Here is a 9,287-nt window from a genome sequence, read left to right as displayed (position 1 = left end):
AGCCTGTATCCAGCTTGAGTGAAGACTGGGTTGGGTCGGGAAATACGAGGGGCTGAACTTCTATCCATTTCTTAGGCAACCAGCTATAACTAGGCTCGGTAGGTCTGTCACCTCTACTCAAAGTTCTTCCCACTCTTTTGCCACAGAGACGGGTTTGCCCTGTAATAGGCTGTCTTGGAGTAGCTCGTCTAGTTTCGGGGTGTCGAACTAAAGAACTCTATGCTCGAATAGTACTGGCTAAATCATGATGCAAAAGGTACGAGTTTAGATCTCTGCTTTTTTGGGCTTAAAATGGTTTGTTTCATTTCTCTTTCAGCCTTCCCTTGCGGTACTGTTTCTATTGCTCCTGAGTCTCTTTTCTGTCTCCCGTACTAAGAGGGAAAAATGGTTTGTTTGTTAAGTTTGGGGTATTTGGGGGTATTTATGTTTAATTGTTGGTTGGGTATGGCGGGCTAGCTGTGGGGCGTCAAGGTAATCCGATTTGCACGGATGTCTTCTCGGTGTAAGTGAGGCGCTTTCCTGTGTTTAGCTATACTTTGGTTTTTCCAAGTGCACCTTCCGGTACACTTACCATGTTACGACTTGCCTCCCCTTTGCAGTAAATAAGATTTTAGTTATTTAGTGATGGTAAGCTTGGAGAGAGTGACGGGCGGTGTGTGCGCGCTTCAGGGCCAGTTTCAGTGGGACGCTCTATTTTCCACTTACTGCTAAATCCTCCTTCAGTTGTATATTTCAGTACTAATACATTCGTATTTCTCTATGGTAGAGAATGTAGCCCATCTCTTCCCGCCCCATACGCTACACCTCGACCTGACGTTTTGGGTTTTATCAATTTTGCTTACTATAGGGCCTTCACAGGGTAAGCTGACGACGGTGGTATATAGGCGGGGAAAACAAGGGGGGGTGAGGTTGAACGGGGGTTATCGGTTCTAGGACAGGCTCCTCTAGGTGGGTCTAAAGCACCGCCAAGTCCTTTGGGTTTTAAGCTAATGCTCGTAGTTCCCGGGCGGATAGCGGGGTATATTACTATCAATGTTTAGGGCTAGGCATAGTGGGGTATCTAATCCCAGTTTGTTACATAGCTTTCGTGGGTTCGGGTAAGGGTAAAGCCACTTTCGTGATGGTTCTTCGTACCTTCGGGTGCGTATAACAGCTTTGAGGGCGTTCGGCTTTAGTTTGGATTGTTCCCTAACCACTCTTTACGCCGGTGACTATCAGCTTGGGTCGCTCGTATAACCGCGGTGGCTGGCACGAGTTTTACCGGCCCTCTTAACTTTGACTAAGTCAAGTTTTCACTTATGGCTTAATGTTTATCACTGCTGAGTTCCCTTGGGGGTGTGGCTGAACAAGGCGTCTTGGGCTGCAGAGCGTGCCTGATGCCGGCCCCTCAGCCCCGGGCGGGGAGATGAGGGCATTCTCACAGGGGTGCGGATACTTGCATGTATAAATCTAGTTAAAGTCGATAGTAAAGTCAGGACCAAGCCTTTGTGCCGGCGGGGCTTTCTTAGGCCCAATCTTAACATCTTCAGTGTTACGCTTTAATTAAGCTACGCTAGCTATGTGAAATAATTTAAATTAATGTAAATAAACACAATTTGGGCCATAAAACACCACTAGAGGTTTTCCTGTTTCCGGGGGGTTTTCAGGAATGATAGTGATCTCAGGGGTGTAGGGGGGTAGGGGGGTTTACGCGCGTAAGCCGGGGGGCATCTTAGATATTTGTGGAGTAATAATTATTCTTTATGCTCGTGATATCCAAAAATGCAATTCTTTATTGAATGACTTTTCACCATGAATACTATTTCCTTGCAAGCAAGGAAATGTTCAACCTTAATTTGTCATTTCTGTATGCACTGTGAAATGCAAGTTGAAAGGAAATAAAAAAAAGAGAACCCTTTGCCCCTTAGAAAGAACGCTCGGCTAGGTGGGTAACGAGTCGTATGTTATTCCACCATTAACTTATGTCTGGAAAAATCACTAAGGGAGGAGTAATATCAATATATGGACCTGAAATAGGAACCAAATGCCAGAAATAATTCAATAAGTGAAACCCCCACAATTTCTGTCCTTGACCATCAAGAAGAGTATGCATTAAGGAATCACTGTTGCTGGTTTCTTACTACATTAAGAATTTGAGGGTTGAAGAGATGGTGAATGCATGGTATAACTTAACATTAAGCAAGTTGTGTTAGGTCTTAAATGTCTAATATTATTTGAGTTATAAGTGTTTGTTAGTATTTCAATTATTATGCTTTATGTCCTTCTTCATGATGTGTTGATATATGAATGTTTTGATTCGATATAATAGTGATTAATATACGTATGTAGCAAAGCATTATTAATTAATGGTCTAATTCGGTTAATGGTGATAATACATATATGTCTAATAAATTTTTATAAGACATATATGTGGGGATGTGTGGGGCCGACAGAGAATAGTTTAGTTTAGAATCCTAGCTTTGGGAGTTAGGGGTAGAAGTTAGAATCTTCTTTCTTTGAGCACTAGGGGGGAGTTTAACCTCCGACGTCCGGCTTACAAGACCGGCGCTCTGACGCTGAGCTACTAGGGCACGATCATCGAAGGGCTTTGTTTTCTGCCCATGCTGCTAGGGGGGAGAGAACTAGGATTAGCAGGAAATAGAGGAAGGATGCTACTTGTCCAATAATAATGAAGGGGGCTTCTACGGGTATTGCTCCGATTCAGGTAAGGATAGCAACATTCGCAACTAGTGTTCAAAATAGGAGTCGGGTTAGGGGGCGGAACGTTAGTCCTCGTTGTTTTGAGGTGTGGAGGAAAGGAACCACTATTAGGACGAGGATAGAGGCTAGTAGGGCTAGAACTCCTCCTAGTTTGTTTGGGATGGATCGTAGGATAGCGTAGGCAAATAAGAAGTATCACTCAGGTTTGATGTGGGGAGGTGTGACTAGGGGGTTGGCGGGGGTGAAATTGTCAGGATCTCCAAGTAAGTTAGGGGTAAAAAGTGCTAATGATGAGAGGACAATTAGTAGGGAGGTAAATCCAAGAAGGTCTTTGTAAGTGCAGTATGGGTGGAAGGAGATTTTGTCTGCGTCTGAGTTAAGACCCACAGGGTTGTTTGATCCTGTCTCGTGAAGGAATACAAGGTGGATGAGTACCATGGCTGCAATAACGAAGGGGAATAGGAAGTGGAAGGCAAAAAATCGAGTTAGTGTGGCGTTGTCAACGGAGAACCCGCCTCAAATTCATTGGACTAGGGTATTACCTACGTAGGGGACGGCAGAGAGGAGGTTGGTAATTACGGTAGCACCTCAGAATGATATTTGTCCTCATGGAAGGACGTAACCTACGAAAGCAGTTATCATTACTAGCAGGAGTAATACTACTCCGGTGTTTCAGGTTTCTTTATAGAGGTAGGAGCCGTAGTATAATCCTCGGCCGATGTGTAGGTAGATGCAGATGAAAAAGAGTGATGCTCCGTTAGCATGTAGGTTTCGGATTAGTCAGCCGTAGTTTACATCTCGACAGATGTGGGCTACTGATGAAAAGGCTGTGGCAATGTCGGAGGTGTAGTGTATTGCTAGAAAGAGTCCTGTGAGAATTTGGCTTACTAAACAGAGGCCTAATAAGGACCCGAAGCTTCATCAGGTTGAGATGTTGGCAGGGGCGGGGAGATCGACTAGTGCGTCGTTTGCGATTTTTAGGAGGGGGTGGGTTTTCCGAAGGTTGGCCATTAAGGGTTCTTATAGTTAAAAAATAACGGTGGTTTTTCAAGTCGCTAGTCCTGGTTAGAATCCGGGTAGGAATTATGACTTATCTTATGTCTTTGTTTTTATTTGGGCTTGTGCTTGGTCTTATTGCGGTTGCATCCAACCCGTCTCCCTATTTCGCTGCCTTAGGGTTGGTGGTGGTAGCGGGTTTGGGGTGCGGGGTGTTGGTTGGTCATGGGGGGCCTTTTTTGTCTTTGGTGTTATTTTTAATTTACTTGGGGGGAATGTTAGTAGTATTTGCGTATTCTGCAGCTTTAGCTGCAGAACCCTACCCGGAAAGTTGAGGGAGTCGTTCAGTTGTAGGGTATGTTGTGGCTTATTCTGTTGGGGTTTTCTTGGTATCTAGTTGCTTTTGAGGGGGTTGATACGAGGTTTCTTGAGTTCCGGCTGATGAGCTTAAGGAGTTTTCTATGTTTCGGGGGGATATTGGGGGAGTTGCATTAATGTATTCTTTAGGCGGGGGGATGTTGGTTATTAGTGCCTGGGTTTTACTTCTTACCTTGTTTGTAGTTCTGGAGTTAACACGTGGTTTAAGTCGAGGGGCGCTTCGGGCAGTTAGGGTGTGGAGAGGAGAATGGCGAGTGTTAGGGTAAGTAGGAACAGGGTGAGGTAGGTTTTGATTATTCCTTGTTGGGTGTTGCTTGTCGTGGTAATTAAGGGAAGATTGGCGGAGATTATTGTTTTCGGCCCTGTTTTTTCGAGTCATGTCTGGTCAATCATTTGGTTAGCCATTGTTTGTCCAAGAATGAGGTTTATTTTAGGGGCCAGGCGATGAATAATTGCGGGGAAAAAGCCTAGTATATTGGAGAAATGGTGGAGGGGCAGGTGTGGGGTGGGTTTGAATTGTTTGCTTGTTAAGGAGGCAAGTTCTAGTGCGATGATAAGACCTAGGATTGTGACGATTAGGGCACTGAGTTTTAGGAGGGGAGGTATAGTTATTACGGGGGTTTTAAGGGGTGTGATATTTGAGGTGATCAGTAGGCCGGCGATGATGCTGCCTCACGCTAGACGTTTGATGGGGTTAAGTACTGTTGGATTATTTTCGTTGATGGGGGATAGTGTATTGAAGCGGGGGTGCCCTATGGTTACAAAGAAGACTACGCGCAGGCTGTAGATAGCGGTGAACGAGGTGGCTAGTAGGGTCAGGGTTAGGGCTCAGGCGTTAAGGTGGGATGTGTTTAGGGCTTCAATGATGGCGTCTTTTGAGAAAAAGCCTGCGAGAAAGGGGGTTCCTGTTAGTGCTAGGCTGCCGATTGTGAGACAAGAGGAGGTGGTTGGGGTGAGGTGGTGGAGACCTCCTATTTTGCGGATGTCTTGTTCGTCGTTTAGGCTGTGGATAATAGAACCTGAGCAGAGGAAGAGTATGGCCTTGAAGAAGGCGTGGGTGCAGATGTGGAGGAAGGCTAGTTGAGGTTGGTTTAGTCCGATTGTCACTATCATTAGGCCCAGCTGGCTGGAGGTTGAGAATGCAACAATTTTTTTGATATCATTTTGGGTGAGAGCGCAGGTGGCAGTAAATAGAGTTGTAAGAGCCCCCAAGCATAAGCAGACTGAGAGGGCGGTTTGATTATTTTCTAAGAGGGGACTTAGGCGAATGAGTAGGAAGATCCCTGCGACAACCATAGTGCTGGAGTGGAGTAGGGCAGAGACCGGCGTGGGACCCTCCATTGCAGAGGGTAGTCATGGATGTAGGCCGAATTGGGCTGACTTGCCGGTAGCAGCAAGAATTAGGCCTAGTAGGGGCAAGGTGAGATCAAAGTCTTTGGAGATGGCAAATATCTGTTGTATTTCTCATGAGTTTAGGTTTGTGGCTATTCATGCTATGGCCAGGATTAGTCCAATATCTCCGACTCGGTTATATACGACTGCCTGGAGGGCGGCGGTGTTGGCATCTGCTCGTCCGTATCATCATCCGATTAGAAGGAATGATATGATTCCTACCCCTTCTCACCCGATAAAGAGTTGAAATATGTTGTTGGCTGACACTAGGATGATTATAGCGACTAGAAAGGTAAGTAGGTATTTAAAGAATCGGTTTATGTTAGGGTCTGCGTGCATATATCATGATGCAAATTCTAGGATGGATCAGGTTACGTAGAGGGCAATGGGGATGAAGATGATTGAATAGTGGTCGAATTTAAGGCTGATATTGATATCAAAAGTGGCAGTGTTTATTCAGTTTCAATTGGTGATGATTACTTCTGCGCCCTCATTAAGAAATAGGAAGAGAGGAATTAGGCTTACTAGGAAGGCCATTTTTACTGCTGTTTTTACCTGGGTGAGGGCCCAGGTGTTTTCTTGTGGGTTTGGGCTAAGGGTTGTTATTAAGGGGTAGATAAGTAGTGTAAAAATGGTTAATAGACTTGAGGTCATGATGATTGTGGTAGAGTGCATAGCTGCTACTTGGATTTGCACCAAGAGTTTTTGGTGCCTAAGACCAACGGATGAGCTGTTATCCTTTAGGAGCTCGAGTGAGCCTTGGGCTTTAACCAAGGTGGCGAGGATTAGCAGTCCTTGCTGCTGCAATGCCTCTCTCGGTGGGCAAGAGGACTTTAACCTCTGTTTTTAGAATCACAATCTAACGTTTTGTTTAAACTATGCCTACAGGCAGTTCAACCTCAGATTAGCTCAGGTTTTATGATAAGCAGAATTAGGGGAACTAGGTGTAGGGCCATGAGGAGATGTTCTCGAGAGTGGGAGGGGTCTAAGGCAATAATATGTGTTGGTAGGGGCCCTCGTTGTGTTATTAGGAATATATAGAGTGAATAGCCGGCGGTAATAAGAGTGCCAGTGCCTGTGAGGAGCAGGGTTCACCATGATCAGTTAAATAAGGAGGTAATGATTATTAGCTCTCCTATGAGGTTGGGAAGTGGGGGAAGTGCCAGGTTAGCTAGGCTGGCAATAAATCATCAGGTGGTTATTAGGGGGAGGACCATTTGTAGGCCGCGGGCTAGAACTATTGTTCGGCTATGGGTTCGTTCGTAGTTGGTATTTGCAAGGCAAAATAGTGCGGAGGATGCAAGTCCATGGGCAATCATAAGGATTAGGGCACCGGTAAAACCTCAGGGGGTTTGAATTAGAATACCCCCTGCAACTAGGCCCATATGGCTGACTGATGAGTAGGCAATGAGGGACTTAAGGTCTGTTTGACGTAAACAAATGGAGCCAGTTATGATAATACCTCAGAGTGCAAAGATAATAAAGGGGTAGCTTAGTTCTTTGGTCAGGGGGTCTAGTACAACTATTATTCGCATCATGCCGTAGCCGCCTAGTTTAAGGAGTACGGCGGCAAGAATTATTGATCCGGCAATGGGAGCTTCGACATGTGCTTTCGGGAGTCAAAGGTGGACTCCGTACAATGGCATTTTAACTAGAAAAGCCAGAAGGCAGCCTGCTCATCATAGTTTGTCTGCATAGGATGCTAGTTGAAGGGGTTTGGCATATTGAAGGGTTAATATTGAAAGGGTGCCTGTGTCGTTTTGTAGTAAGAGGAGGGCTACTAGGAGGGGTAATGACCCGGCTAGGGTATAAAATAAAAAGTATGTACCTGCATTAAGTCGTTCGGTTTGGTTTCCTCAACGAGTAATAATAATAAGGGTGGGGATCAGGGTGGCTTCAAATATTACATAAAATATGATGATTTCTGTGGCGCTAAAAGCTAGAATTAAGAATACTTGCAGGGAAGTTAGGAGTGAGATGTACATTCGTTGGCGGTTTTGGGGTTCGGGGGCTATGTGGTTTTGGCTAGCGAGGATTATTAGGGGCAGAAGTCAGCAGGTTAGAACCAGGAGGGGGGTTGAGAGGGGGTCTGTTGCTATGAATGTATTTAGTGTGGATCAGCCTGTCTCTGACAAGTGGCTTAACCAAGTGAGGCTAATTAGTGCAATTATTAGGCTTTGACCGAGAGCTGTGGCTCAAAGTCATTTGGCTGGGGTTAACCAGGTAGTGGGGATTAGCATAAGTGTTGGGATTAGGATTTTTAGCATTGTAGAAGGTTGAGGCTTTGTAGGCGGTCAGTTCCGTGTGTTCGTGCAGTTGCAACTAGTAGGGCGAGTCCTGCACTGGCTTCACATGCTGAAAATGCTAATAATAGCATGGGAGATGCTGAGTAGCCTGTGGCGTCTAGTTGAAGGGCTCACAAGGAGAGAGCAATATATAATGAAAGTATCATACCCTCCAAGCAGAGGAGGGCGGAGAGAAGGTGGGTTCGGTGGAATGCCAGGCCTACTAGTCCTAGGATGAAGGCTGATGAGAAAGAGAAGTGAACAGGGGTCATTAGGTAGTTGTGGACTTAAACCACAAATTTCTGAGCCGAAATCAAATGTTTTTTCTTAGACTAACTACCTATTCGGCTCATTCTAGCCCTCCTTGGGTTCATTCATAGATTAGTCCGAGGGTAAGGAGCACTAGGACGGTTGTTGCTCAAATAAATGTGTAGAGGGGGGAGATTAGTTGGTCCCCTCATGGGAGGGGGAGGAGAAGGGCAATTTCAAGATCAAAAAGGAGGAAAAGGATGGCGATTAGGAAGAAGCGGAGGGAGAAGGGGAGCCGTGCGGAGCCTAGTGGGTCAAAGCCGCATTCATAAGGGGAAAGTTTTTCGTAGTCTGGGCTTATTTGGGGGAGTCAGAAGGAGACGAGGGCTAAGATAGAAGAGAGGAGGGCGGTAATAGTAATAATCGTTAAGATAAGGTTCATTATCTTTCCTTGGGGTTTAACCAAGACCGGGTGAGTGGAAGTCACTTATACTAGCTTTAAATACTAGAAAGATTAAGATCCTCATCAGTAAATGGAGATATAAAGGAATAGTCATACGACATCTACAAAGTGTCAATATCAGGCGGCTGCTTCAAAGCCGAAGTGGTGTTCAGATGTGAAGTGGTATTGAATTTGACGGATAAGACACACGGCTAGGAATGTTGAGCCAATGATGACGTGAAGTCCATGAAATCCTGTTGCTACGAAAAAGGTGGAGCCGTAAACTCCGTCGGCGATTGTGAAGGGGGCTTCATAGTATTCTATGGCTTGAAGGAAGGTAAAGTAAAAGCCTAGAAGGATTGTCAGGCCTAGGGAATGAATTGCTTGTTTTCGTTCTCCTTCTATAATGCTGTGGTGGGCTCATGTAACTGTTACACCGGAGGCTAGAAGAACGGCTGTGTTTAGTAGGGGAACTTCAAAGGGGTCTAGGGTGATGATGCCTGTTGGAGGTCAGCAACCTCCCAGTTCGGGTGTAGGGGCAAGGCTTGCGTGATAAAAAGCTCAGAAAAATCCTAGAAAGAAGAAAACTTCTGATGTAATAAAGAGTACCATTCCGTATCGAAGGCCTTTTTGGACGGGGGGTGTGTGGTGTCCTTGAAAGGTTCCTTCTCGGATAATATCTCGTCATCATTGGTACATGGTTAGTAAGAGTAGCACTATTCCTAGTGTTATAAGGGTTGTGGAGTGGAAGTGAAATCAAATAGCAAGTCCGGATGTCATTAAGAGAGCGGCAACTGCGCCTGTAAGGGGCCATGGGCTGGGGTCAACTATGTGATATGCGTGTG

At 45.5% G+C, this 9,287-nt stretch overlaps 1 non-coding gene across 1 annotated transcript; it reads right to left on the bottom strand.

Moving 5' to 3' along the window:
* Nucleotides 1-538: 538 nt before the first annotated feature.
* Nucleotides 539-1,488, bottom strand: LOC144538408 (18S ribosomal RNA). The gene has a single exon (XR_013504274.1). It is a non-coding gene; the product is annotated as an 18S ribosomal RNA (ribosomal RNA).
* Nucleotides 1,489-9,287: the final 7,799 nt, after the last annotated feature.

Source organism: Centroberyx gerrardi, unplaced genomic scaffold, assembly GCF_048128805.1.
Source record: "Centroberyx gerrardi isolate f3 unplaced genomic scaffold, fCenGer3.hap1.cur.20231027 Scaffold_153, whole genome shotgun sequence".
Taxonomy (NCBI): domain Eukaryota; kingdom Metazoa; phylum Chordata; class Actinopteri; order Beryciformes; family Berycidae; genus Centroberyx; species Centroberyx gerrardi.
Note: the sequence above shows the minus strand (reverse complement) of the source record. Positions and strands in the feature narration are given on the sequence as shown.